A 7,457-nucleotide genomic window follows, 5' to 3' on the forward strand; every position below is an offset into this window, starting at 1 on the left:
TTCTTATTTTCATTGTGTAAGAAAGTCTTATAAAAAGACTAATTTTACTTTAAATCTTTAACCGATAAATGTGTAATGGATTCAGCAATGAAAACAACTTTCGACACGAACAATGAGCTTAATGAAAAAGAGTAGCAACGGTGATCAAAGCAACGAATCATTTGCACGTGCAAACCCCACATGTTCATGTTTGTTGGAAAATTTGTAAGAAGATAATTAAAAAAATTTAAATTTGATTTATTCCCTCTAACTGTTTGGTATTGGTGTCGGCTCAGTTTTGGGAAAACTTCATCGAGGTGGAGAATTGTTAGATAGCAGATTCCTAATATGTTTTCTAATTTGTTGGTAACAGGTTATTGGGATTCCTAATCTGTTTTGGTAACATGATTCCAAATCTGTTTTGGTAACAGGTTATTAGAATTCCTAATATGTTTTGTTTTTTGTTTTAGAATTCCTAGTATGTTTATGATTTTAGGATTTCTATATATATGGAACAATTGGAAGAGAGAATTGAGAAGAAAATTGGGGATATTTGGAGCACATAAAAGAGGTATTTTCTGAGCTATTGGTTAGGGTTTTGTTTGGAGAGAATTAGAGATTTGTTGGTGAGATTAATTGGTGAGTTTGAGTGATTTGTAATCTCAGTTTGTACTCTTTTTCTCTATTGGTGAAAAACTCTATCCCCTTTTTGTCCCGTGGACGTAGGCAACTTGCCGAACTACGTTAAAATTGGTTGTTTGTGTTTGTGGCATTGATTTGGTTCGTTTGGCCTTCTCTCGACGTTTGTTTGATTTGATTTCTCGTAGCACGTTTGTTTGGTTGTTTGGCTTCCGCAGCGCTCAACAAGTGGTATTAGAGCTCGGGCTACGCTTGGGCTATTTGGAGAAGTAGGTCATTTTGGAGGCTCACCTAGGGCTTCGTTTGGTGATAAAGATAGAATCTTTTTCGTAAAGACACTATCTTTTTCAATTTTGGATCTATTCTTTATTTATTCTGCATTTGTTTTGGTGCTTTGAGAAAGATGATCGGGAAAAAAAGAGTTGTGGAGGGTACTTCCGACGTGAAGACCGTCCAAAGTTTGAATATCCACTCTATGAAGATAGATGTGGAGAAATTTAATGGCATAAACAATTTTGGTCTTTGAAGATGTGAAGTCTTGGATGCGCTCAATGGGTAAAATTTGGAAGATACATTAAAGTTGGACGGGAAACCGGAAGACATTGAGGAGAAGGTTTGGAAAAAGATGAATAGAACGGCGTGTGGTGTGATTAGATCTTATTTGACTCAAGATTTAAAATATGATGTGATCAATGAGACTTCGGCTAAGAAGATTTGGGAGATATTAAAGGGTAAGTATTTGACCAAAAGTGTAGAGAACCGCTTGCATTTGAAGAGGATGCTTTATCGCTTCCAATTGAAGAAGGGGACCTCCATTGGTGATCACATGAACCACTACACGAAGCTTCTTGCGGATTTGGTGAATGTAGATGTGATGATTGAAGATGATGACAATGCGTTGTTGTTGTTGAGTTCCTTGCCTGACGAGGAATATGAAACATTCGTTCTTACTCTTATTAATGGGAAGACATCTCTTTCTTATATTGAGGTCACCGTTGCACTTGTGAATTATCATCTTCGAAAGAAGGATAATGAGACTTCAGTTGAGCCAATAGCGGGGGCATTGGACGCAAGAGCAAAGAGTTCAAACCGTGGTAGGAGGTCACAATCTAGAGGGGCACATCTTGGAGTTCGTAGGAAGCAGTATGTCTTTTGTAAAGGGGATGGACATTGGAAAGCCAAATGCCTAAAGTTGGTTGATCGAGCCGGGAAAAATAAGGGGAAAGCTATTCAAGCTTCAGAGGTGAATGTTGTCAAGGCTAGTGGCAATAATTCAGATTCAGATTCTTCAGGCTACTCGTTATATGTACTATCGTAAGTTTGTGTTGCCGACTCTACAGAGTGGATGTTAGATTCGGGTGCTTCTTACCATATTTACCTTAGGAGGGATTGGTTCTCCAGCTTTCAGGAGTTGGAAAGAGGGGAGGTTGTGCTCATGGGTAATGATCATGAATGTCCTATTGGTGGTATCAGTACCGTTCGGATTAGGATGAGTGACGGAGTGATTCGGGAGTTGGTTGGAGTGAGATTCGTTCCTCAGTTGAAGAAGAACATCATTTTACTTGGAGTTTTGGAGGCAGCAGGCTATAGGGTGACCTTGGTCGATTCACGTTTGAAAGTCACATTGGGGTCCATGATTGTGATGAAGGGCGTCGGGAGGAATAATTTGTATTATTTGATTGGGAGCACAGTGTTTGATAGAGAGCTGATGACTTCTTTGAATTTGGCTAGACTGTGGTATTTGTTGAGGCTGGGTTATTTGATTGGTTATGTCGTGCATGGTTTGTTGAGGAGTGCTTTGACCTGCAGATTTAAGTCTTTTGAGCACATTGGTATGAACAAGAAGACCGAGGTGGAGTTTGACACTCCTATCCATTGATCGATGGGTCTTTTAGGTGGTGTTCAGTCAGGCATTTGGGAGCCTTTTAAGGAGGCATCATTGGGAGATAATCGGTATTTGGTTTCCGCAGTTGGGAATTGTTCTAGGTATTGGTGGGTTGCAACCAGGTCTTGTTGGTGTGAAGTCCTAGAAGTCAACAACAATTGAAAGAAGTGTATTGGTAGAAAGGTAACCCGTCGTTCTAGCTTTGATAGGGGTTCTTTCTTACATTTGTGCCGAGCTCATGGCAATTTGAGACACTTCATTAATGTGGAAACATTAGGGTGACGAGATGAGATGACAGTTTTGATGGGTCGTTCCTTACTGGAGGGGGATCGGCGTTGGTTGTCGAGCATTGGTTTTGGTTTTGGAGCTTCGATATATTTGGGTCATCTTGGTCATAGGTTGCCGACTGTTGCGTGTGGAGATTTTGGATCTAGTGGAGTTGCTTCAGATTTTGGGTTGCGTCGAATATTTGGTTGCCTAACATTTGGTCACATCGAGGATGTGAGATTTGATCCGATTGCACGTTTGGGATTCAGAGGTTCTTTTGATTATCAGTTAGGAGCTTCTGATTTTGTTCTGAGTAGGTATGTCACATTTGACTCTCGGAAGGTGGAGAGTGTTGATCAGATCATTGGGATATCACAGCGGGTGGAGGGTGATGCTACTTCACATTAGGTGAAGATTACTCCACATACTCCAGATCATACTGTATTGTTTGGGATTCTAGCTGAGGTGACATAGTTTGGAGATCATTTGGATTTGGATGCAGATGATGAGTTGGTTCTGAGGTGACATAGTTTGGAGATCATTTGGATTTGGATGCAGATGATGAGTTGGTTTTGGATTCGAGTGCAGCTGGTGGACAGGATTTGGATGCAGATGATGAGTTGGTTTTGGATTCGAGTGCAGCTGGTGGACATGTTTTGGATACGGTAATTGGTTCACCTCAGGTGGAGGTGTTTGATTTGTTTCAGTTTGGGGCCATTAGGAGCGCTATCAGTTGTAGATCCGTTAGTGATATTGGTGAAAAATTACAAACTTTTCTATTTGATTGAGGGCCTTTGAAGGCCGTTTGGGTGAACTACGTGAAGGCTTGATTCCTTGGGCAAGAGGATACGTAGGCAGTCATTTATGATGCAACCGGTTTGGTGAGTTGATACTGACATTTGGAGTTTGTTCGCATTCTCGTTTGGGTTCTCGACATGTTATGGATTGAGTCCGTTATCGTGGATTTGTTCCACTTCGTACTGGACACAACAAGTGAGACGTTTGGTTGGTATTGGTATCGGCTCAGTTTTGGAAAAACTTCGTCGATGTAGAGAATTGTTGGATAGCAGGTTCCTAATATGTTTCCTAATTTGTTTTGGTAACAGGTTATTGGGATTCCTAATCTGTTTTGGTAACATGATTCCAAATCTGTTTTGGTAACAGGTTATTAGGATTCCCAATCTATTTTGTTTTTTGTTTTAGAATTCCTAGTATGTTTATGATTTTAGGATTTTTATATATATGGATCAATTGGAAGAGAGAATTGAGAATAAAATTAGGGTTATTTGGAGCATAGAAAAGAGGTATTTTCTGAGCTATTGGTTAGGGTTTTGTTTGGAGAGAATTAGAGATTTATTGGTGAGATTAATTGGCGAGTTTGAGTGATTTGTAATCTCAGTTTGTACTCTTCTTCTCTATTAGTGAAAAACTCTATCCCCTTCTTACCCCGTGGACGTAGGCAACTTGCCGAACCACGTTAAAATTGGTTGTTTGTGTTTGTGGCATTAATTTGATTCGTTTGGCCTTCTCTCGACGTTCGTTTGATTTGATTTCTCGTAGCACGTTGGTTTGATTGTTTGGCTTCCGCAGCGCTCAACATTTTCGGTTGAGTTTTTTGAGGTTTTTATAGGAAGATAAGGGGTGTAACTAACCCCTTAACCCGCTCCTAAGTGGGCGAGATTCCCTCAGATCGTGGGAAAAACGGTTCGGAAACCGTTCAGCTCGTGTTTTAACGAGTCAATCGCCGAAGCGGGCGTTCTGGGTTTTAACTCTGCGTCTTAGGCTTGAGACGCAAAGTTAGGCGTCTGCTGAAAATCGAAAACGTAGGGACCGCCTGTGTTTTGAAAATTGAACGCAGAGATAAACTCTGCGTTTAGAAGTGGTTGTTGACTTGTAACCTCTTCTATTGAAGAGTTTGCAAAGACCGTTGTTCTGTAATCTTCGCTTTAGCTATTTGGGATGTGAGAGTCGTCAGATTGTAACTCTCACGGTTGATTTGTGAGAGTCGTCAGATTGTAACTCTCACGGTTGATTGTGAAGGCTATTGAATCAGAGCTTTCATCAGTTATCGTGAAGGTCGTTAAATTGTAGCCTTTCTTGATCTACGTGAAAATCCTTCAATTGCAGCTTTCGTTTTATTGACATGAAAGTCGTCTGATTGTAACTTTCATTATCGAAATGTTGATTAAAGTTAGATAGGTATCAACTGTCTGTTGTGAATTTTAGACAGCCTATAGTTCACATCCATTCTGATGCCTGAACCAAACACATTAATTCCACTTCATTTGAAAATTGTTTAGATTTTTCTAGTTTTGGTGCAAGTTTGTTTAGATTTTTGGAAAATCTTTTTTTAGAATAAGACTTGACATTTTTGTCTAGAGAACACTAGGATGCAAATGGCGTGAGCCGTCTCTTTGAACTTCTTCCCTCATATTTTACTGTTTTACATTCAATTGACATGAGAGCATCTCCAATCACTCGGCAAAAATCTCCATCCCTCCAAATTTGAAGAGTGAATCCCCTCCAATCACTCTCCAAATTTGGAGATCTTCAAGATCACCCGATAACCTACTGCCTCCAAAGTTCCAAGTAAAATGATATTCTTTGTTAACTACGGAACGAATCTCACTTTCTTCAACTCCCTAGTCACAACAGCATTAAGACTATCCATTGATTTACTTAGCCCATACTTATGTTCTAACTTCTTCTTAGACAACATCGAATTGAACCACCATTTTTTCATAGAGTCCTCATGCTCACTATTTGATGAAAATATAATAGATGAATAGTCATTCGATGAATAATCATTTTACTATTTTATTTCCTATCAGAATTAAGCATACGATCCAACCATTGTCACACATTCTGATTCGAATTGTTCTGATACCTCCAATGGGGCATACGTGATCATTTCCCAATAACACGACATCCCCTCTTTTCAACTCCTCAAAGCTGTAGAACCAATTCCTCTTAGGACAAATGTGATATGTAGCACCCGAATCTAACATCCACTCCATGGAGTCTGCATAACAAACTGACGGTAATGCTGGGCATGAGTAGCCTGAAGAATCAGAATCAGAATTGTCACCACTAACTTTAGCAATATTCACCTCTGAAGTATGTCCGACTTTCCCCTTATTCTTCTCAGCTCTATCTCTCAACTTTGGGCATTCATTCTTCCAATGTCCATCTTCTTTACAAAAACACATTGATTCCTACCAACACTTTTATGGTCACCTCTATGCTTCGACTTTGAGCGATTAAACTGACAGCGGTTTGGACTACGATATCTCACTGCCAATGCATCTCCCGATGCTTTCTCGGAGGGTTCATTATCTCTCTTCCTCAACTCATAATTCACCAATGTTGAGGTCACCTCCTTATAGCTGACAGTGGTTCTACCATTGATCATCATAAGGACAAATGTACCAAAATCATCCTCTGACAATGAACATAACAATAACATCGTCTTATCTTCATCCTCTACCATGATATCCACGTTACCATGATATCCACATTGGCCATATCCGATAGCAATTTTGTGATATTATTGACATGTTCTCTGATGGAAACCCCCTTCTTCATTTTAAATTGGTGAAACCTTTTCTTCAAATGAAGCCGATTCTCATTGCTCTTCGTCAAATACTTCTCATTGTGTGTTTCCCACAATCGCTTCACCGATGTTTCATTCATCACATCATAAATCAAGTCCGGCGTCAAGCATGATAGAATAACCCCACATGCTCTACTATTCATTTTCTTTCAGACCTTATCCTCTATATCCTCGGGTTTCTCTTGTAATTCAAGAGTTTCCTCCAAATTTTGGGCATCTAATGCATCCATCACTTTACACCTCCACAAACCAAAATTTATCTTGCCATTAAATTTTTGAACATCAATTTTTGTATTATTAATGCTCAACCCTTGTATCGCCTTCGGCAGAAACGATCCTGATGTACTTGCTTCGGTTATTTTGACAATCCAATCTCTTCAAATGAGAATTCAAACCCTAGCTTTCTTCTCCAAATCGAACCCCAAGCCAGACCCGGAGCTCTGATACCACTTGTTGTGCGCAGCGGAACCGGAGGAACACACAACCGCAAACGAGATTAGAGAACAAACAACAACCAAAATAAGTACCACAAATGCAAGACAATAAATTTACGCGGTTCGGCAAACTTGCCTACATCCGCTGGAGCAACATAAATAATTTCTTATTTAACAACAAGAAATTACAAATTTGTAAAGAGAGAAGATCTCAAACTTGAGATCTCTCAAATGGATGCTAATCTACACTGTAGCTACATTGTAGATCTCTCTCTCAACTCCTCCTTAATTACTCAACCCCCCTCTCTTTAATTCCCCAACTCCTCTCTTAAATTCGTGAGAGCTGGGACAAATGGGGGCTCAAATCGCAGAGGCAAAAAAAGATGCCGTCGCCAGAAATCCTCTGAGAGATCGCTCAAGCTCTCTACACTCTCCGCTCGTGAATAGGGTTTCCCTTTTATAAGGAAACCCTAAGTCAGATCTGGCACCAGGCAATCTCCAGCTGGCCTCCACCATGCCACACGAGGTCTCCATCAGTGAGCTCCGAAGGCAAGCTCGATCTCCTTCATCAGGCGAGGTCCACGCTCCCAACAGGCGACCTCGTGGCGACAAGCGAGCTCCCTCGCCTCACCTCCTCGCC

Source organism: Asparagus officinalis, chromosome 4 (assembly GCF_001876935.1).
Source record: "Asparagus officinalis chromosome 4, Aspof.V1, whole genome shotgun sequence".
Taxonomy (NCBI): Eukaryota; Viridiplantae; Streptophyta; class Magnoliopsida; order Asparagales; family Asparagaceae; genus Asparagus; species Asparagus officinalis.